This window comes from Hemiscyllium ocellatum, chromosome 39 (genome assembly GCF_020745735.1).
Source record: "Hemiscyllium ocellatum isolate sHemOce1 chromosome 39, sHemOce1.pat.X.cur, whole genome shotgun sequence".
In the NCBI taxonomy this organism is placed as follows: domain Eukaryota; kingdom Metazoa; phylum Chordata; class Chondrichthyes; order Orectolobiformes; family Hemiscylliidae; genus Hemiscyllium; species Hemiscyllium ocellatum.
The window spans coordinates 26,960,339-26,983,745 of NC_083439.1; the positions used below are offsets into that span (position 1 = coordinate 26,960,339).

A 23,407-nucleotide genomic window follows, 5' to 3' on the forward strand; every position below is an offset into this window, starting at 1 on the left:
AGTTTCTGTGGAGGAGTGATGGCTAATGCTGACAGTTTCATTGCCACTGCTGCTGCAGATATATATATAACCTAAGCAATGCCATGACATTGGGCACTATTTGGCACTCTTAATAGGTGTGGTCCTGCCTTGATTTCATGGAACTATTAGGGAAGTATAATTCTACATAATAATTTCTGATAAATTGTCTCGAAAAGGAAATGAGGAAACAAAGCATATGTTGGTCCTGCTCTTCCATAGCAAGAGAATTATTTACATAAAGCAAGAGATCAAACAGTGACATTCCCTAATTAAAGATCTGGCTGCAATGAATCATTTGAGTGCAGTTGATACAGCAATGATTCTCAAACCTTTTCCCATTGTGACCCTAAGTCGATGGTCTGGACAAATGAGGGGTTAGTGTGGGAGAGATCTGTCAGAATGGTTGGGAAAGGAAAGGAGAGGGGATGGGAGACCTGTGAGAGTGACGTGAGAAAGCTGTTTAAATCACAGGGTTACCTAAGCACTAACCTATCAGTCATTCAGCCCCTATTTTTCAAAAATAAAGCTCTGAATTTTCCAGTGGTTTTGTAATTGTTAGTCAAAGCTCCGTGATAACCATTGCTGCATTGGAAGATCTGATCCAAATGTTTTGCCTTGCAACACTACTGTGGTTTGTGACCGACAGTTTGGGTAGCCCTGTCATAGAAAAACTTCAGGTTTTAAGATGTTAAGACCATAAAGGAGCTCACTTTGTTTTCAATACATTTCAATTAAACATTGCCTTATGGCAACATCGAATGTACATTCCTCCTCAATCCAACTTTGATCAATGCACTGTGCCGGGTACTCTAATGTATATGATGGGCGCACAATGGTAAGAATAATCTGTTCCCATTCTCATACATTTCAAAGGCATACTTCCTGAAAGCATGAAAGCTGCTTTATAAATGTAAGTTCTTTCTTGCTTGCTTCCTCTTGCCAGACAGACACATAAAAATCATGCATTACAATTATCCAACCAGTATTCTCCAGTCTTCAGATGTGTAAAAGTTTATACTCCTTGAGCTCTCAGAATCAGAACTGTCTATGACTCCCTGAACATTAAATTTCAAACTATAACTACTACCTTGCTTCCTACCTTTGTGATGAATAATTGGAGTTTGAAACATCGAACCACATTTTTATGAGTTTTTATTTAGCTGCACTGAGCAATAAACTTGGTTGTGTAAGGATTGTAAAAAGGGCTCCTTACTGCACACAAATCAGTTGACAGCATCGGTGCAGTGTTGATTTGTGAATAGCACACCTAATGCCTCAGGAGTTTTAAAACTCAACAGATCCTTTGAGCAGTTTTTCTTCAACAATAGGCTTAACAGAGAAAACATTGACATTTAAGAACTATGTAAACAGATTACAACAGGGAATGCAAGATGACGGGTTTGAATGTATGTGGGATTGAAGTGAATCCCCAGTATTTGTGTAACTAAGTTTGTTATTTGGGTTTGGCATAAATATGAAACACTGTATCAGTAACAATTGTCAGACAAACCACGGTTTAATAGCATCAGAGATTTTTGATGCAGCACAAGTTGCTTGCAGAGATTTACATGGCAGCACTGAGCCGAGTTTGAACAGATTGCACCTTTGCAGGAATTGACTTCCAAACCATCGATCATGTGTGAAATGGCCAGTGTGCCTGTTCCCAGTTGGTTGTGTTAGTTTAAAATATTCCACACCAACAAGACTCAATAACCTCATGTAAACTTGTTTGGGAGAAAGTCATAGTTACCACAGGCAAATGGCTTTCCTTTAAACAGCAATCCACTCAGTTTAATAGTGCGGACCAAGGGTACTTTGACCATACAAGAGACAAATAGTTTCTAAGCTTGGCTTCCAGCAGACAAGGATTACCTAGAGGGTGGGATCTGACATTAAATTGAATAAGGAGTTAATCTTGTCCAAGTGTTACAAACTGGCACATTCCAAGGTCCAGGACTACATGCTGAGGGATGTGCTAAAACTTGGGGCAGCTGCTGCCAAAGCGCAGTGGGGAAAGGGCACCGTCTGAGTTTTCCTGATGAACTTAAATGATTATCTGTTCAGCTATAGGACCCTCCCATTGCCTCAAATGCATGGAAATATATTCTTGTACAAAAGAAGATACTTTTGGTTTGTTTATGGAATAGAGTCAAAATCTAATATTTGCTTGTCATAGAGTCATAGAAATGTACATCACGGAAACTGACCATGGGGTCCAACTCATCCATGCTGACCAGATATCCCAACCCAATCTAGTCCCACCTGCCAGCACTTGGCCCATATCCCTCAAAACCCTTCCTATTCATATACCCATCTAGATGCCTTTTAAATGTTGTAATTGTATCAGCCTCCAACACTTCCTCTGGCAGCTCATTCCATTCATGCACCACCCTCTGCATGAAAAAGTTGCCCCTTACATTCCTTTTATATCTTTTCTCTCTCACCCAAACCTATGCCCTCTTGTTCTGGACTCTCCCACCCCAATGAAATGACTTTGACCATTTATCCTATCCATGCCCCACATGATTTTATAAATCATGGTGATCAGGTGAATGTTTAAAATATCATGGCACTTTATGAAGGACGGCAGTAAATGCTCATGTGATGGTGACCAGAATTCCACCCTCAAAATATACATTATTAAAAAAAACTGAGCCTTTTACAGAATCTTCCTGTGTTCACCAGTCACCATATCTGAAATGCTTTGAGATTCTTCATAGAGATGTGAAGTAAAATAAACATGCAGGTTTAAAATCAATGGTTTTTTTTGTTTTGGCAGCCCTTGGTGCTCCTTCATGCAATCCCAAACCTGAGAGCCACTTAATACAGCTTCCTTATGACAGTTACCAGAATCTGACTCAGTCATTTTACTACAATGTGGGAAAATGTTCTGTTGCAACATGCAGTGGTGAGCATGAACCAGAGCCATGATGCAAAGACTCAACAGCTTACTGCTGTGGAGCAGTGAAACTAGGGGAAAGGAAGATTTCCTGCATCAACTATGTGCTTCCAACCAAGGTGGTCAGCAAATGTGATTGTCAGAAGTGTGTTGAAACCAGGGCAATTGTCCACGGCTGTGCACTTGCTGCCGATAATGGTAAGTCTGCAGTTTGGACTGATTTTCATGAGTGGGAAAGCGATTAGTATTGGCACAGTGGCTCAGAGGTTAGCACTGCTGCCTCACAGTGCCAGGGACCTGAGTTCGATTCCAGCCTCAGGCGACTGCCTGTGTGGAATTTGCACATTCTCCCCGTGTCTATGTGAGTTTCTTTTGGGTGCTCCGGTTTCCTCCCACAGTCCAAAGGTGCGCAGGTTAGGTGAATTGACCATGCTAAATTGCCCATAGTGTTAGGTGCGTCATTCAGAGGGAATGGGTCTGGTTGGGTAACTCTTCAGAGGGTCAGGGTGGACTGGTTGGACTGAAGGGCCTGTTCCCACACTGTAGGGAATTGAATCTAATATGACTGGGTACAGGGGAACATTTTCCATTCAGGTTCCTGCAGACATTGATCGGCTAGTGCTCATCTTTGTAGAGCGTTATGGCAAGCTTGTGAACACAACAAAGATTCTTCCCTTTAACAAAAAAGGCAGCTCTGTCTTTCATGAGATTCAGCTTCTAAGGAAGAAGCCAGCAGTGACTTTGGATTGTTCTGTCAGCAATGCCATCTCACCGGGGGCAGTAAAAAGCCAAAATCCCATCGTGGAATTGGAGATTCCTCCCAACACCTTCTTCAGGCAGAATGGAGATATTTACAGGGAGTTAGTCAAAGCCAGTGTAACATTTAGAGATCCAAGGAATGTCTCTTTAGCCTCAGCAGCCCATGAAGAAGGTGACATTCTTTCTTTGAGGACATATGGCATGGGTTCTCTTGATTTTATAGATGAAATAACAAAGGAAAGCCTCAATGCAGGACAAGTGAAGGTTTTTCTGGGCTTCATCAGGGCTTTAACCTGAAACGTCAATTCTCCTGCTCCTCAGAGGCTGCCTGACCTGCTGTGCTTTTCCAGCACCACTCTGTTGACTCTAATCTCCAGCATCTGCAGTCCTCCCTTTCGACGAGGTAAATGAGACGACAGAAAGTTTCTAGTGGGCAATATGGAGATTCGAAACAGAAGACTTTTTAACCTTGATGTCCCTGAAAGCAGAGGGTGCTATGTTAAAGCTAGAACATTTTGAAGCGAACGAGCAAAGTAATTAGATCAAAGGAGTTGTTGCATCACTTATTAATGTAGAACCCACTTCAGGCTTTTCCTCTAATCCCAGAGCTTGGGGTCGGTTTGACAGTGTTATTACTGGTCCAAATGGAGCTTGCTTGCCCGCTTTCTGTGATGACCAGCAGCCAGATGCTTACACCGCCTACGTGATGGCTACTCTAGGGGGAGAAGAACTTGAGGCAGTCGCATCTTTCCCAGATATGAACTCAAATACAATAAGTGTTCAGCAGTCTTACTTCAATAAGCTGCAGTATAGAAGATCAGATCACAAAGATGCCAAAGTTAAAAAGACAGCTTTTAAAAGAAATGTAGCCAAACCAACAGCCACTGTCCCAGGTGAAATGAATGGTCTTATTTACCCTTATGAAAATTTTAAAGGATGTGAAGAGGCTTCATTTAGTGTAAGCCATTTCTGCTTTTACAGAGGTGAAGGAGACAGTTATGCTTTTAACACTATACTTTTCGATGAGGATGACCCAATGAGCTGAACAGAAGATTATCTTGCACGGTGGTCAAGGCCACTGGAATTCAGAGCTTGTTATAGAAAGGTGAAACTCCACAGCCCTCAAGAGATCACCGTGAGAACTCGAAAAACAGGACGGTCCCATTCTCAGACAGCTGGAGAAATTTATGGCATTCGCAATATGCGAACTATCATGCTGTGGACCATTTGGGCATCTCTGCAGTTAGCTTGGAATCAGGTGTCATGGAATGTTCTACGACCAAGAATGCATTGACCGCACATTAGTGAAGATTATCCCTCAAGGTAAATGCTACAGAGGAAGTGTGAACAATATGTCACAGGAATATCTGGTCAACCACCTTTCTCTTGCCGTCAACAATGACTCAAGTGAATTTACCATGTTGGCTCCACTCGATCCCCTTGGCCACAACAATGGGATCTATACAGTAACTGATCAGAATCCAGGACAGCTAAAGAAATAGCACTGGGGAGATGTTTTCATGTAAGTTCAGACAGTGTATCCAGAGTCATGAAGTCTAACGTTGGCATTGACCTTTAATTGTAACGAGAAGCAGGAGAGCTGGAAGATTATATTCCAAAGTCTACAGAGCTCCCCAAGAAGCCCTGAGGTGAACAACATAAGCATGGTTAAAAATCACACAACGCCAGGTTATAGTCTGACAGGTTTATTTGGAAGCACTAGCTTTCAGAGTACTTCTCCTTCACCACGTGGTTGTAGAGAAGGAGCACCTGATGAAGGAGCGTCGCTCCGAAAGCTAGTGTGCTTCCAAATAAACCTGTTGGACTATAACCTGATGTTGTGTGATTTTTAACTTTGTACACCCCAGTCCAACACTGGCATCTCCAAATCATAACATGAGCATGGGATGATAAAAGAGAGGAAAGAGGCAGAGAGATCATTTGTTTAGTCTTCGTCAATTTAAAAAGTATAGAAAGCAGAGAGTAGCTCCATGCAGAAAGAAATGGCACAAGGACCTGTGTTCCAGTGCCCTAGATTAAACAAACTCTTCCCAACAAACAGCCAAACTTGAGAAACTTGATTAGTCAACCACAAAATCAACCCTTCCTGAAGAAGGAAGGCAATTCTGTTAATCCATTGAGCTGGGAGATAATTCATCTTTTCTTTTTGAAGTGCTCAAATTTTTCTTCATGTGCTATTGTAGAGAACTGAACTGCATTTGTGACTATGTAAGCATATAAAGATGTTTTTGTGAATAATGGGTATTTTTGAAATGAAGAGAAGGGGGGCATGGTGGCACAGTAGTTAGCATTGCTGCCTCACAGTGCCACAGACCTGGGTTCAATTCCCACCTCAGGCAAACTATCTGTGTGGAGTTTGCACATTCTCCCCGTGTCTGTGTGGGTTTCCTTTGGGTGCTCCAGTTTCCTCCCACAGTCCAAAAATGTGCAGGTTAGGTGAATTGGCCATGCTAAATTGCCCGTAGTGTTCGGTGAAGGAGTAAATGTAGGGGAATGGGTCTGGGTGGATTGCTCTTCGAAGGGTTGGTATGGATTTGTAGGGCCGAAGGGCCTGTTTCCACACTGTAAGTGATCTAATCTAAGAAGATATACTTCAGGGAAGCAATTCTACCACCCTGGACCATGTCCAAACTGCCCTCTGAAATAGCTTAGCAAACCATTCAATTGTAGCTGGCTCACTACTACCAGATCAGGGCAACTAGAGATGGACTGTGAGTGCTGGACTCACCAGAGAAGCTCATATCCCAAAAACAATCTTTTTAAACAGGTGAATGGAATCACAAATGGCCAAATCTACATGGTTTACAAGCAATCCTAGTGCAGAACCACTTCCCCCTGTGCTGCCTAGACTAGCAAGATTACCTTAGAATCCTTCTGGCAATTGCTCACTCCTTTAATCTTCACCCCATATTCTACCACTTCTTCCATGATATTTTCCACCTTGAATCATGGAATCCCTACAGTGCAGAAAAAGGCCATTTGGCCCATCAAATCTGCCCTGATCCTCCAAAGAATATCCCAGTGTATACCTGTAACCCTGCATTTCCCATGGCTGAGCCACCTAGCCTACATATCCCTGGACACTATGGGAAATTTAGCATGGCCAATCCATCCTAACTCGCCCATCTTTGGACTGTGGAACGAAACCAGAGAACCAGAGGAAACCCACCCAGACATGGGGAGAATGTGTAAACTCCACACAGAGAGTTGCCCAAACCTGATCCCTGGTGCTGTAAGGGACTGTGCCACTGTGCTGCCTTTAATAAGTATCTCTTCAGTAAGTATCTTTCAGGAAATTTATTTGCTGTCCCCCCTCCAAATTGTGTCATAGCATCCACAATAATCTTCCCCTGACCACAGTCTGCCCATCCCTGGGATCCCCTGCTTCTCTACCTGCTGTCTGTTTTCTGCTTGTTGGCTGTGAATCCGGGTTGTGGCTTTTCCTACATGACAGGGATCTGTACTTTCCCCATCGATAAAGGTCTCCTTTTCCTCCATCCAAGCCTCCTGGCCGAGATTGAAGCCAAATTCTTCTGATAAATTGCTTTCCCGACGTTTGAGTGAAATCTATAGTCGGTCGGTTGAATAACTATTTTCTGTTTTAATTATAGCATTGTATTCTGATGAAATATATTGTGTTCTCATTTTATACAAGTCTACTATCTGTGGAACATCATCACTGAAAAAGTCAGATGGATGTTAGTGTAAGCAGAACAGGTACATTGGATACCGGTCATGCATTTTTCCCTTAGGACCAGCATGTGGCATCTTCTTCAAGCAGAAGGACAGAAAGCATAAATCTGTGAATATTTTTCCAATTTTAAGTAAAGGAAATCGTGATTAGATTACTTACAGTATGGAAACAGGCCCTTCGGCCCAACAAGTCCACACCGACCCGCAACCCACCCATACCCCTACATATACCCCTTACCTAACACTACGGGCAACTTAGCATGGCCAATTCACCTGACCTGCACATCTTTGGACAGTGGGAGGAAACCAGGAGCACCCGGAGGAAACCCACGCAGACACAGGGAGAACGTGCAAACTCCACACAGTCAGTCACCTGAGGCGGGAATTGAACCCAGGTCCCTGGCGCTGTGAGGTAGCAGTGCTAACCACTGTGCCACCGTGCCGCCCTTATCTGAAAGGTCTTTCTCTGAAGTTTTTATAGAGTCTTGACCCATCAAACAAATAAATACCCCTTAACAAAATTTGCAGAAAAATCAGAAAGCAGTCAGTGTAACCTCCTTCACCCTACTCTTTTTGTAGTAACTATCACCACCAGTGGTCCTTATGGGATCAACATTTGCTTCTAACTCCTGTCCTGTCACCTCAGTACTTCCTTGTTCACAAATAGTTCCCAGTTCCTCCAACATATTTGAAATTTTCATCTTTAAATCATGTCATTCCTAACCTTTGTCCTGCTGTCCTCTGAGTTTTCTATCCCTGAAACTCACTGTTCTTGCGATCATTACCTGCCATTACTGACAAAGCCTACAAACATTTGCCTGAACCGCTGAAATTTGTTGTTAAATCTTCCACTTCCTTTTTTTAGATTAGAATCAGCCTGTACAGTGGGGCACAGACAGTCTCACACAGGGTACCTCACACCTTCAATGCATTATCTGGGCTGACATGACACCAATTGTTAAATTTCACTTGACAATGTAACTTTAAAAAAGTTCTGCATTGACATATGAAATAACTGAAACCAACATGTTCATTCTAAAGAGATTTAACAAACAATCCAGGTCTTTTTCAGCATATAATTTCAGTTGCATCACACTGTAAACATTTGGTATAAATTCTGTGTCTTACGATCTTATACTCTACAACCACTTGATGAAGGAGCAGCACACCGAAAGCTAGTGTTTCCAAATAAACCTGTTGGATTATAACCTGATGTTGTGTGATTTTTAACTCTGTACACCCCATTCCAACACTGGCATCTCCAAATCATGACTTCCTTTAACAATCTAGTCCCAAATACCAGGGTGCAGCATATCAGATCCAATGAACTCCATTCCAGTAACAGAGTCTTGCAATAAAAAGTCTGCAACTTGTCAGGAGAAGGCAGGTTAAAACTGAAATGGATATTAAAACAAACAAAGAGAATGCTGAATAAACTGGGACTATTTTCCCTGGAGCATCGATGATTGAAGAGTGACCTTATAGAGGTTTATAAAATCATGAGGGGCATGGATAGGGTCAATAGCCAAGATTTTTCTTCCCCAGGGTAGGAGAGTCCAAAACTAGAGGGCATAGGTTTAAAATGAGAGGGAAAGATTTAAAAGGTGCATGTATCGAATGAGCTGCCAGAGGAAGTGGTCGAGGCTGGTACAATTACAACACTTAAAAGGCATCTAGGCGGAGTATATGAATAGGAACTGTTTAGAGGGATATGGGCCAAATGCTGACAAATGGGACTAGATTAGGTTAGAATAACTGGTCAGCATGGATGAGTTGGACCAAAGGGGCTGTTTCTGTGCTGTACATCACTGTGACTCTAGTTTGGCAGAATAGGTGGAACGAGAAACAGAATTAACATTTTAAATCTGATGTGAATCTTCAGGATGCTGAGTTCCTCTAGCATTCTCTATGTTTGTTTCACATCATCTGAAGTATTTTGTTAATTGTTGAGGCAGTCTATTACATGGAGTTGGGTCTGAGATCTCCTGAAATTGGTCCTGGATGACTTCCTCCTACTGTCCTGTATCCCTCTATTGTTCTAACTGTGGCAGTTTTCCTCCATGGCTGGTCAGCAGTGTCACTTGCCTGAATGAGGGGTACAGACTCATAATGAATTTAATCAGGGTTTTGTGATGTACAACAATCCCCATTTTCACCTTTCTGTCAGACGATATGCGACACTCTGAAACATTTCATTGGTAAGATGAGCTTTCTACTACTATCTCCCTTCCATTAGCACTCAAATTTGCAGCCTACAGCTACACTGATGCATCTGCTGATGGGGTTAATGGGCAACTCAACTCATTAGCACATTATCTGATTGGCAGCTCAGTTGTTTATTTGTCATAATGCATTCAAACTAGAGAGTCAGTAAATCTAGGGGCTAAAACAAAAGGAGAAAATTACCTCTCCTTCAAACATCAACACACTTTGAGCATGTTAAAGCTTCCAAGGTTTATAAAGCACAGTACAGATGCAAAACAAAGCTTCCTCTATCCTGTCCCAACAAATTGATTTAACCCTGACTTGTTTGGACTGTAATTACTTTGAACACACCCAACATAAAAGTTCCTTCTTAAACTCAAGAGACTGGGAAACATTCTTTTGGAAGCAGTTTTATAATCACTGCCAATAAAATCCAGCTACTTGTGAACCTTTAGGTCAATGCTGATTACTGCGTGCAAGTTTATGAGCCTAGTTAGACCGTCAATACACTGTCCGGAGACACACACACACACAGAGACACACACACACACACACACACACACCCTGCTCTACTTTGGACATTTTGACGTGGATCAGTGGAATGGACTCAAACCATCGAGTCTGGCAGTGAACACAGACCCCAAAGCTCATGAACTTGTCTCTCCCAACATACCACTTGAAAATACAGCATAGACCCAATAGTAGAACACAAGGAATCCCAATTTTTGCTGCACTGAGGAGGTTTTTAGCTTTGCAACAATTATCTGCGTTGCTGCAATGACAGCCTTATATTCAATAGGCAGTTGGTTAGGGTGATAATACACAAAAAGCAATCTGTACCTCATCACAAAAGTAATGATACTTAACAGAAGCAGAAAGCAAGTTTAAAGCTGAGTCTGATCTGGAGCATCTGAGTCTGAAACAAAATAAAACAAGAGTTAATTTAGTCTTACTGATTACTGCTACATCAAACTTAATTGCTTTTCAATCCTTTGCCAGTTGTGGTAGCACTAACATTTTTGCATGCAGGTATTGGGTTAAAACAGTCCTCAATTGTTTCATTTAATAACTGTGGTTTTTATTTAATTCAAAATGCTACCTCAAACTTGTCAGTAATGAAAACGGAAAAGGCATTACTGTTAAAAAAACTGAAACAATATTCCTTCCGATATTTAATTTGGGTGACATCTCAGTGCATGATAAATGACTTCATTAATGATTTGCTTTTATGAAACCTGAGTGCCGAGGGACTGGGTATGTTGGCCTGAGAAAACAGATCAAGGCGTCCTCTTGCTACTTGACCCTTGGTCTTTGGCAGGATTGCCAATACTTTTGGCTTTAATTGTCCACCCAGTGGCAGAAAGCCAGCTGAGTTAAGCTGATAGTCAACAAACAATACATGACTTAGAAAATGGTCATCTGGGCTGGGAACTGGGGAGTTAACCCATCGTGATTCACAAACATGCAACATTTTTGGAGCAGACAGGTCATTGGCAGCCACTGTCCAACTAAAGCTAAACAAATGTGATTAACAACTGCGCCAGCCTCTTGTGCTTGGGACTGATTAGCATTGTGTTTGTACTTTGGCAGAGGGGACATCACTTTCCTGGTAGTGTCTATTCTATTCCACTGTCTCCAGTAACATATTAGCTTTTGATCTGCTAGTTTTCATTATTCACTGTGCTGTAAGTGGTCACTGAAGCTTTTCCGGCTGATTTTTCTAGTTAAATCATTTTCTGTCCTGTCACTGATGGATGGTAGCAAGTCCCTTACTCAGTGTATCACATATGAATTATTAAGATACACAAGTACCTCTGATATGTCATCTCACTCATTTGCATGACACATTGCTATTATCATAGATCAGCATAGTGCACTCAGTCATTTTTCCCTTTTTGATGGTTGTGGTAGTAAAAAATAAATGATAAATATCACCTTAAATGATACTATGTCTCCTCTGTATTTTAAATCATGATTAAACACCCTCCCAAAAATGAAATTTATACAGCCTGCCATTAAAGTATATTTAATGTTTTGTGTGGTACCATTATTTTTTTTTAAGCTTATAGGACTTGATAGAAAGAGAAATATTGTGACCATCTTTAAGGCCATTAACAAAAAAATGGATCACAAACCCAGTTATCCGTTTACAAATGGTAACATTACAGGTGCTTTAGGATTTTTAATGAGCCTTCTCAGCAATTGCACAAATCTTTAAAACTGTCCGACCGGCAATTTCAAGAATTACCCACCACAACAGCTAATAGATGGCAAAACTTCTGACCAGTGAAATTTGCTTTGCTAAAACCGATAACTGCCATTTAAACAGAATACCTGAGCACCAAAGAGGTGATGGGAAATAACAGGAATTAACACCCCTGTGATAATAGACTTCATGAAACATTAAAACATGAAACATTAACCCATCTTAAACATTCAAATTTTGACATGCTGAAATGCATTTTAGATTTCCAATAACAACTCTTTTCTTAAAGAAATCTGGTCTGTCATGAACTTCTAAACTTATGCCTTATTCCTCTAGAAACATGGTGCAATGATACAGTCATCATCACTGAAGTGATCCACATTTTAAACACATTGTGGGGAGGGGGTGGATAGTGCAGAGTTTTATAAATCTTCCAAAAACAGGGAAATGGGGAGCAGGGGGTGACAGAATTCAACAAGAACTGATATTTTGATTTCCTGACAATAGGTTTGAGATGCAGAGATATAGACAGTAGCTCATTTGAGGTGGGCCATGCCTCATGCTGGCCAACTTATTTGTGCTTGTGAAATATTTGCTTGCTGTGAATATATATTGGTAAAAATATCTCCTTTGTCAATTACGTCCTGCTTTCAAGATGAAATGAACGATACATGCAAATCTTGTGGCATCTGGTTCACTATCTGTTAAAGGTGGCCTGTACTAGTCAGCTGTGTGTATGTGTTTGAGGCTGTGGTATTCTTTGTTGGAACCAATGGCATGAGGGAAGGCTGCAAGAGAAAGCAGCTGGTACAGAAAGGGGTGTGGCTGGAGTTATGATTGTTGGGCATGTGAAAGAATGATCACAGGGTGTCACCTGACTGAGTCTTTGCAAGACTTTGAAATTACCAAAACCATATGGAAATGTCCCTTACAATGCTTGAAAAGGTCATGGTAAAACCTGCAGGATCATTCATGTCGAACAGAGAGGCAAGTCCAACACTAACATAAACCTTCAAACAATCAATAGTAAAACACAACATTGTTTTTCCCACAAGAAAGAAAATGTCCCTAACTCCCACCCAAGCATCAATGCAAGGCACCCCATAGCTTGTGCCAGAACATTTAGTTCCTTGATTTAGATAGTCTCCGCTAATAATAGTGATGTGTGCATGCTAAAGTGAAGCCAATCTTAATGGTGAAATCTAAATTTGAAAAACACTTTTTCATTCTTAAGTTTTATGAAAATAGCAATGGAATTGGGCAGAAAAGCATTGGTTGTGATGCAGAGCCTCCCTGTTTGACCAGGAGACTTTTTATAGACCACCCATAACTGCATTATTATTGTGGTTCTGTTCGCCGAGCTGGAAGTTTTTGCTGCAAACGTTTCGTTCCCTGGCTAGGGAACATCATCAGTGCTATTGGAGCCTCCTGTGAAGCGCTGCTTTGATGTTTCTTCCGGTATTTATAGTGGTACCACTATAAATACCGGAAGAAACATCAAAGCAGCGCTTCACAGGAGGCTCCAATAGCACTGATGATGTTCCCTAGCCAGGGAACGAAACGTTTGCAGCAAAAACTTCCAGCTCGGCGAACAGAACCACAACAACGGACACCCGAGCTACAAATCTTCAACCAGACTGCATTATTATGGTAAGAAAAAGAGGGATCTAAAACGTAAGGTTATTGGATGTTGGAAGGTTCTATCAATGGACAGTTTCCCCACTGTGGAATTGCATGTGGCTTGTATGCACACACTAATATTTTACATTTTAATTATAGTCATTTGGAAATGGGGTAATGGAAGATGGAGAAAATGCTAAATTCTACTTGAGATGTTACGTCTGTCTTCTTCACAGATGTTTCCACATCCATTGTACATGATATCTGTCTGTATCAACTCAGGAATCTGTTTCCCCCAATACAAATTCAAACTGCATTCTGGATCCACCAGCAGATCATGAGGAATCCCACCACTGTTATCCAACGGAATAGTTTAATGTTTTCCTATAATTAACTTCATTGCTTTGATGCCAGCCTTATGATCAATAGACAGTCAGATGTGTAATGCAGCAGAACATATATGTAAAAGGGCACCTTGCATTCCATCGCACAGATGTCACTATTTATTAAAAGCAAAAATACATTTGAAGCCCAATCTAATCTGGAGTAATCAATGGTTTAAACCTAAAATAAAACGAGAGCTCATTGAGCCTGACTTTTACAGCTACATAATTCTCAATATTATTTGTTAATCGTATGTGCTACTGCTAATATTTATATATTTTGTTGGATTAAATCTACCCTCTTGACAGAGACCTTTAATAATGATGGTTTATATTTAATCCAAACATTATCTAAAATTTCTCAGTTATGAAATTGGATAAATGCACCACTATTTAAAACTCCTTTTGATACTTAATTTTGGTGGCAAATGTTTTTGTAAATATACAGCACTGAAATATTTTGCTAAGATTTTGTTTCCTTAATAGGTGCAGTGAGTAATTGATACAACTGAACTGAATAAATCCACATTTAATATATATCAACAAGATTATAAATTTAAGAGCAATATTGCTACAAAGAGGAATGTTTTAAATGTGGAAATATCTCTGATATAGAAACACGTTGTTTTGTTTAGTTAAAAGAGAGAATAGAAAGCATACTTTTTTAATTGTGTGAAAGAGAAATCAGATTTTATTAATTCATCAAAGCTTTCTGTCAGGTTCTCAGTTTAATTTCAGTTGGTAACATCCACACCAGAAGGTTGTGCATTCAAATCCAACTCCAGTGCATCAACTGAACTGACAGTGCTGATAACACTGACGGTAACACTGACGGCCAGCTGTACTGTCAGGTGTGCTGTACTTCAGGTGGACTGCTAAAGCAGAGCACTGTTTGTACAGCAATGAGGTTAACAACATTACTGGAAAATATTAAACTATTCTGTTGGATAACAGTGGTGGGATTCCTCATGATCTGCTGGTGGATCCAAAATGCAGGTTGGATATGTATCAGGGGAACAGATTCCTGAGTTGATACATGCTGAAGATGTAATGATATCTCGGGAGATCTGAAGAGAGGCAGAAGCACTACACTCAGGTGAAGGTCCTTGTATGTATATAGATCTGGTGTCATAACTAAAGATTTCTTATGTAAAAGAAAGTCATGGACTCAAGCAGTGTATGTTTTTGAGTGATTAGATAACCTCAAATAACCCTCTTTTCACCTGATCACATGAAAACCTCTATCTACTTGCAAACCATGCAATAAAGGTTTGAGAGTGCTACTGACAGAAGAGCCAGGAGGGCTTCTTGCATTCTGATCAACATTAGAAATAGAAGAGAACAAACGTCAGATTATCTTATTTGCTTGTTCATACACCCAAAGTTAGTCTTTCTCATGTAGAAGCAGTAACTAAATATGACAAGTAACTTACCAATGGTGCAGTGTTTTGGGATGTTTTGAGGTTGTGGATTATTTTTATTTTTGATCATTTATTGCCTATCTCTAATTGCCTGTTGAACTGACTGAGTTGTTTCAGATGGCAATTAAGCAGCGACAGGTTTGAGATGGTCTGTAGGCCAGACCATGTAAGGATTACAAATTTCTTTCTCAAAAAGGCAACAATTATCTAGATGGGTTTTCGCAACAACCAACAATGGTTACACTTTCATCATTAGGTAAGCAAGAATTTTATTACGTTGAAATTTCATAATCTGCCGTAAGGGGATTTGAACTCATGTCTCTCCAGCAATAATTTGGGTCTCTGGATTACTAGGCCAGTAAACTTACCATAACACCACCTCCCCTTAGGCTTCTAAATGTAAGTTCTTTGTTTAACCTACGTTTTAAAAGTATTTATACTAATAGCTGAAATTTCGTACTTCTTTTGGCTAAAATCCAAAACTTGGTGAACAAGATGAAGATGAGTATTTGTAAATATCAAAATTCGGGCTATTGATTTGTGACACGCACTGAAATTCATCTGATTTTATGCAATAAATGGCATAGCATGTTTGTGTACAAATAAATAAATCAAACAATAAAAACTTGCATTCATGCAGCACAATTAACTGAGAGCATAGTCCCAGGGCATATCATAGTAACATCTGATAAAAATCAATGGAAAACCAAAGAAGGAAATATTAAATGGTGCAAACTGAAAGCTTGGTAAAAGAGCTGGGTTCTAAAGCTTTACACTTAAACAAAATGTTTGGTTAAATAGTATTGACTTGTATGTTCCTTTGCAAAAGCTACAGACAAAATTGCAGCTTAAATTAATCTTTGATGAGCTGCTACTATAGCATAAAGGTTAAAGAATGATAATACCTGTAGCCCTTACGTTCCTGTTGTCTCTGGGGAGCTATGGAATCCAGATTGGGTCAATAAAACTAAACACTGTGGTCTGACTGACTTGATCCATAGCGGTGCCCAGTGGAAGGATTTGTACCAGTTTTTTGGAACAACATTCAAAACACCAAATCAGTCGAAATTTGGGAAAAATAATTAATATGAAGAATCATCTGCTTAGTAGTATTTTTAAGATTTGCTGGAACAAATTTCTTACAACACGTACAAGATTAATTACTAAGCTGAAAGCAATTGTTAGAAATCTATGTATTCTAATCTTAGAACATGTTGATTTCCTGACATGAAATCCAGGATCAGTTGTGAGAGAACATTGTGAGATAGTGTAGATTATGGCCACATTGCTCGTCATCTATCAAGGCAGTTTACTTTGCATTAACTAAACATTTTTATATCAAAATGAGCCGGCAAGAAATACTGTTCTTGCCAAACATTCATAGCAGAGACAAGACAGGTATCTTTTACTTCATTTGTGATCGGTCTTGGAAGTCTTCAGCTCATTTCCATCCAGTTACTTAGTTAATGAACAGTTTATAGGTTTTAATAAAGAACAAGAACCTGCAGGAGTGATATTAAGTTGTTTCGGTATCACCATGCTTGAGTAGAGGTCTACAGCATGGAAACAGGCCCTTCAGCCCAATTTGTGTACGCCGCCCACTTTTCACAATTAATCTCGTTCCATCTGCCTGTGTTTAGTCGATAGCCTTCCACACCTATCCCATCCATGTACCTGGAAACAAAACTCAAGCTCCTCATTCATAAAGTAAATAATAATAACAATGTACAGTGCAGTGACAATGCATGAATAAGTAAAACACAACACAACTGTGAGTGTCAGTAGATAACTTTGATACCCTGAACTACCCTATAGTCATGGATGACTTCAAATCAACCGTGGATGACCACTTCCAGAGCTAACCAAGAACAGACAATGCTGTTGAAGTGAAACATGCAGCCAGATCACCCAATTACCACCCACCCAATCCATCCCCCATGACACCCACCCATTCTGGACCTATATTTTGTTGTTTTAGCGAAGTCCACAGGCAAGCTCACAAACAAATAGATCCTCTGAAACAAACAAGTCCCTTCCCTTTCTAGCCCCATCCAAATCTCGAAATAGCAGAGAACAGGAAAGCAAAATGAGTTAGCAGTACACAGAGCTTCAGCTTTTAATAAAAAGTGAGGTGAAATTTGTGATCCATACGATGAGAATCTCATATTGTGTTTCTGCAGGAGGGTAACACATAAGCAGAGATTTGTTTTCATTCTTAACACATGAGTGTTTTTAATCTGTGGCTAGACTTGCTACAGCAGCTGGCTGCTGAGCATACTGGATGTGTAAACCCAACACCCAGAACAGTGTGCAATGATTCTGTGCACTCACTGTCTTTTATACCTTTAAAGCTGCTGTTGTTGCAAACTAATGCCTGTGACCTCTGACCCAGGATTGTCCAGTGCGTGACACACTGCAACATTGTGGTGCTCAATGTTCCACAGAGGCCAGTCAGTGGAACAACTACAGCCAAAGATTCTTAATAACATCATCTTGAGGGACTTATCAAACAGTTCTAATTATACTTTAAAACAATGATTTATAAATTAAGCTTCCATCCCAATACACTTTCATAGCTAGTGCTGTCTTGTACCTTGGCTGCATCTCTTTATTAAACCATGAACAAATCTGGGGATGATTTCTATCTAACATTCTTTCGTTAGTATTGATCATCAAGCATGTTGGAATTTAATTCCTGAAAGATTTAAGGACATGTTGCTTTAAGGGTGTATTCTGGGAATGTGCCAAGAGAGAAAAAAATTAAATTAATGAGCAAATGCTTCTATATAGGTCACTCAGGATTAGAGTTTTATGCTGTTTGTTGTTGAAGTTCTGCTGATTGGGAAATCTTGGATTTTTTTTAATGACTGCTTGGAAAACTCCCAGCTTTTGAAAGCATCCTGAAATCTGGCCAAATAAGTGTGGGAATCTTTGGATGGGAAACATCTACATTTTTGCTACACAGTTAATTCCAAAAGATACAGAATGAGACTTTAAAATTAATGGCTTTCTGATACAGCTGCTTTTCAATGAAAAATGGCACAAACTGAGCACAATGGACCTTTAGGTTCCATGACTTAAGGATGAGCCTGATTTATTATGTACAACTAAATGTTGATCATTTGAAAGTTATTACAATACCATGTTTAAATAATGCTAAGCCAGCTTGACAAATGGTGCTTTCTGAATCTGCCTTGCAGTGTTATCAATATAAAATGAGTTTCGAACAATTATTTTGCTAAATAACTGAAATGAACTGCCTGAGAATATTGTGGAAACAGTTGCAATAGTGGAAAGTTCAAAAGAGAACAGTAGAGAAAATTGAAAGGGAGCAATTTTCATTAATACAGAGAAAGAACATCAGATAGACCTCAAAGGGGCAATGCGTTCAATGCATGGCAGCACATATAGGAAGAGTAGTTGACCATTTAACCCATTTTGTGGGAGATCATGGTTGACCTATGACACAACTCCCATATACCTGTCCTTGCCCCATATTCTTTAAGAGGAATACTTATTAGAAAATAAGTCAAAACTTCAGAGACGGCATAGATTGACTGAAATGGTACCAAGGATATGGGGTGTCAGATATGTGGAGAGAGAAGAGACGGTAAAATTATTTATCAAAATGCAGATTTGTTCAAGTTAAAATAAAAAAGAGATAGTCAAAGTTACGATAGATATGGATAGAGGGGATAATGAGAAAAAGTTTCTAATATTAGATGGATCAGGAACCAGAGGACAGATTTAACATAATTAATAAATAACTCAGAGAAAACTGAGGATTCCGTTTTATGCAGTGACTGTTTATGATCTGGAATGCACTGTTCAAAAGGATACCTGAAATAAATTTCAACAATAATTTTCAGAAGTAAATTGGAATCCCTACACAAAAAGAAAAATGTTGTGGCACTATGAGGAAAGAACAGGATAACATGACAAACTGGGTTTCTTTCAGAGAGCCAGCATATACCAGAGGCTGATTTACCACTTGTCTTGCTGTAAAATTCTTTGACATTGTCTCAGTTTTGTTGATATTGTCCCTTTAATTCCACAACTTCTAACTGTGCTCAGAGGCCTGTTGAGTGGCACTTCATTAGATGCCTTCTGAAAGTCCATGTCCACCACATTAATAGCATCACCCTCATCATTAACTTTCTCTGTTAGGAACATAGGAATATTAAAAACAGGAATAGGCTATTCCTGTTTTACTGCTTAGTGAGATCAATTTCAAACCGTGGTTAACTCCTTACATGTCTTTGGCCTGTATCTCTTAATACTTTCACCTAACAGAAATTATCTATCTCAGATTTAAAATTAACAACTGATCCAGAATCCAGAGTAATTTATGCAAGACAGTTACAAACATCTATCACCCTTTGTGTGTAGAATTGCATCCTAACATCTCTCCTGAATGGTCTGGCCCTAATTCTCAGACAATGCCCCCTAGTTCTAGAATCCCCAACCAGTGGAAATAGTTTATCTTTATTTGTATTTATTTTCCTGTTAAAATTTTATCTCATTGAAAAGCTTAAGCAAGTTAGTTGAAACATGGCTTGACCTGAACAAATCAGGTTGTAGCTTTTACTTATTAATCTGCATGCAATCAAGTGACTATTAACATTATCCCAAATTGATGTTTCGAAAATCTTCCCCACTACCAGGTTGTAATTGGCCTGTAATTGGGCTTATTTTTATTCGCTTTCTCGAACAAGGGTGTGAAACCAAATGCAATTCTTCAGCCCTGTGGCACCACCATGAGTCTAAGGAGAATCTAAAGAATTATCAGCCAATTATTTCTGAAACAACCAATTAAGTTACTTTGTCATCTCATATTTTTGTCCCAATCAAAGTTGGATTCTGACTTGTGCAAAGTGTTAAATTTTGACTTTTGTGTCTCTTAAATGACTTTGAGAGTCCTGTTCATTGTTAACAAGATGAACTAATTTTCTGAGAAAATAGTATCTTCATTACTAGCAGAATTAATGGATGTTTGGTTGTGGTTCTCTCGAGAGAAAATCTCATGTCTTTAAAATGAATGCCCACAGTCAGCCCAATATCATACTGTGCCAGCAGAAATTACAAAGCCTTTTTCCAAATTTGAAGATGGGCATTCAACCATTTGAACTTCTGGAAAATCATCTTTCTTACAAGTTCAGTATACTTCGGTTTAGTAGAGGTGCAGGTTTTATGTCAAGGGGTTTTCTGTTGACATGTTTAAAAAAATCCAAGCTATTAATGAGTCTTATGATAATTAGCCAATATGTTCCCTTCATTTATCGGTCACTTCTGATTACTGACCAGAGATATGTTCTTTCTCAGATTCATCCTTGAATGGAAAACCAGGAGGTGAGATAGTTGCATGATTTTCTTTTTCTTGATGCCAGAAGTTTCAATATCAAACTGAAACGAAAAGCTCCTTGTAGCAGTCAGGGGCAGTTGGCCACTCTGAAACGATAAGTAAAAGTTAACCTTCATCCAGAGGTTTCTTGTGACTATCAAGAGTTTTTTTTTCTTGATATTTCAAATGGCCAGTGCAAAATGAGATGTATGCACAAGCAAATTTTTCAGGCTACCAGCAGAGTTGCACTAACTGCAATATCTGAACAATTCACACAATGACTGTGTAATCCTGCCAACAGCAGAAACCGTCCTCCCAGCTTATCACAAAAGAAGCAGGATGTCAAAAGCACATTGAAAATTTTGGAGTTATAGCCTGTTATCAGTATTTTTTTTTCTTATTATTATGAATGTTATTTGTTTACTCTTCTAGAAATACATGTTTGGTACTATGAATATGCAACATAACCTACCTTTGACATGCTATGCAACTGGTTTGCTCTTTGAACTTACCTGTACTATTAAAAAAATGAAAAATGTAAGTTCTATGCACAATTTCTAAAAAGGAAAAAAAAATCAGGTGAGCTACTTTCTTAATATATTTTGTCTTTACCTATGTTCTAAATGTTCTATGCTGTGCAATTTGAAATATTAAGCCATTTTCCTCATTTTTATGTTAGAATTATAGTACTTGCAGGACTTTCCTTAATTTGAAATTGATAGTTTATGTTACTTGATGTTTTTTAGGAAATCCATTTATTTGTTTATCTTATGGGATCTTGTCATTGCCAACCATTTATTGCCCATCCCTAACTGCCAAGAGGACAGTTAAGAGTGAACTGCATTGCTGTGGGTCTGGAGTTACATGTAGGTCAGACAAGGTGAGGATGGCAGGGTTACCGGGATGAAATCAGAGGAGTAGTATTTGGTTAATTTCTTCTGCAGAGAGCCAACACAGACATGATGGGAACAAGAGTCTCCTCCTGAGTTGGAACAATTGTGAAATTCTTATTATTGTAGGCTCTCATGAATCAGGAAATCCTGTAATCACTATATAACTTTCAGTGGAAATAGGGCGCAATTCAACTACTAGGATTGGAAACTAACATTAACTGTTTACTCTGAGAAACTGGGCTGACATTTGCCAGTTTAATCAATGTGGCTTATTTCAGATAAACATCAATCAGTTCCAATTCCAGAGCGCTTCAATGAAATTTGAATGCTGCTCTCTAGTTCTAATAATGATTTCCTGTCATATCACTAATAGAATAACTTGAAAAACAAAAGGCTTATTGCAGCATAACCAGTTTTTCTTTCTAGTGTTCAAATCCCTGGAGGGAGGTATGAAGCAATCTATCCTTCCTGGACTCTATCAGTAATTCCCAGTAATTCTACAGATTTCAGTCTGTTTCCTATGATGAAATTCAAAGGTAGATTGGATAATAAACTAAATGAAATCTACATATGCATGCAATCCTTTATAAGATGTTTCAGCATTTTATGGTTTCAGAAGTATGTACAGCATTTTTAAACTGCTACGAAGTGTCTCAACTAATGATACATGATACAGTAGAAACTCTTATAACCTTGTTATTGGCATGTTTCTCCTATATATTGAAATGCCTATCAAACTTTTTTGAAGTGTTTTTACAATGCGTTATGCAAATCTAATCATTTTGATTAATTTTCTACTCACTTCTAATTAAATGAATTGACTACTTAATTGAGTCTATCAATTTAAATTTGGATGTAAAATTTCATTAGCTTCTATGGAATGCTGGAAGCGAGGTGAGGTAAGGGATACAGAACCATTTCAGCAGGGTTAGGGTTGCTGTATTTAATATCTTGTGCAACAGGAGTGCCCAAGTCACACTCATGCCATCTGAGCCCTATCCATATTATTCGCTTTTAAGTTCTTTATCTATATTATCCCTGCTGTTCATGTTTGAGCAAATAAGGATCAATAGGTTTGTAGAAATTGACTGAGTGAATATCTTAACATTTTGGTCAAGAAATGCAATAGCATTATAGGTGCAAACGTGGTCACAGGGTGTTGGATATGGTTGATGGCATTGACTTGTTGATTTGGCACGAAATATGTCACACTGTCATGTTCATTGTTTCCCACAGAGCTCCAGGTACACATCATGGAAACGGATTTAGATTTGGCTTTTAGATTTAGGTTTTATTGTCACATGTACTTAAGTACAGGGATGCAGGAGTACATCCACCAATATCATTTATTGTATCCGTTGCTCCCGATGCAGTCTCCTCTACATTGGGGAGACTGGACGCCTCCTAGCAGAGTGCTTTAGGTAACATCTCTGGGACACCCGCACCAATCAACCACACCGCCCTGTGGCCCAACATGTCAACTCCCCCTCCCACTCTGCCGAGGACATGGACGTCCTGGGCCTCCTTCACCGCCAAGCCCTCACCACCTGATGCCTGGAGGAAGAACGCCTCATCTTTCGCCTTGGAACACTTCAACCCCAGGGCATCAATGTGGACTTCACCAGTTTCCTCATTTCCCCTTCCCCCACCTCACCCCAGTTCCAAACTTCCAGCTCAGTACTGTCCCCATGACTTGTCCTACCTACCTATCTTCCTTTCCACCTATCCACTCTACCCTCCTCTCTGACCTATCACCTTCATCCCCACCCCCACTCACCTATTGTACACTATGCAACTTTCTCCCCACCCCCCACCCTCCTCTCATTTATCTCTCCACCCTTCAGGCACTCTGCCTGTATTCCTGATGAAGGGCTTTTGGCCAAAACGTCGATTTTTCTGCTCCTCAGATGCTGCCTGAACTGTTGTGCTTTTCCAGCACCACTCT

General features: G+C 39.6%; 1 pseudogene; it reads left to right on the forward strand.

Moving 5' to 3' along the window:
- The first annotated feature begins 1,412 nt into the window (after nt 1–1,412).
- LOC132834204 (cartilage intermediate layer protein 1-like) lies at nt 1,413–21,615 on the forward strand (annotated as a pseudogene).
- Nucleotides 21,616–23,407: the final 1,792 nt, after the last annotated feature.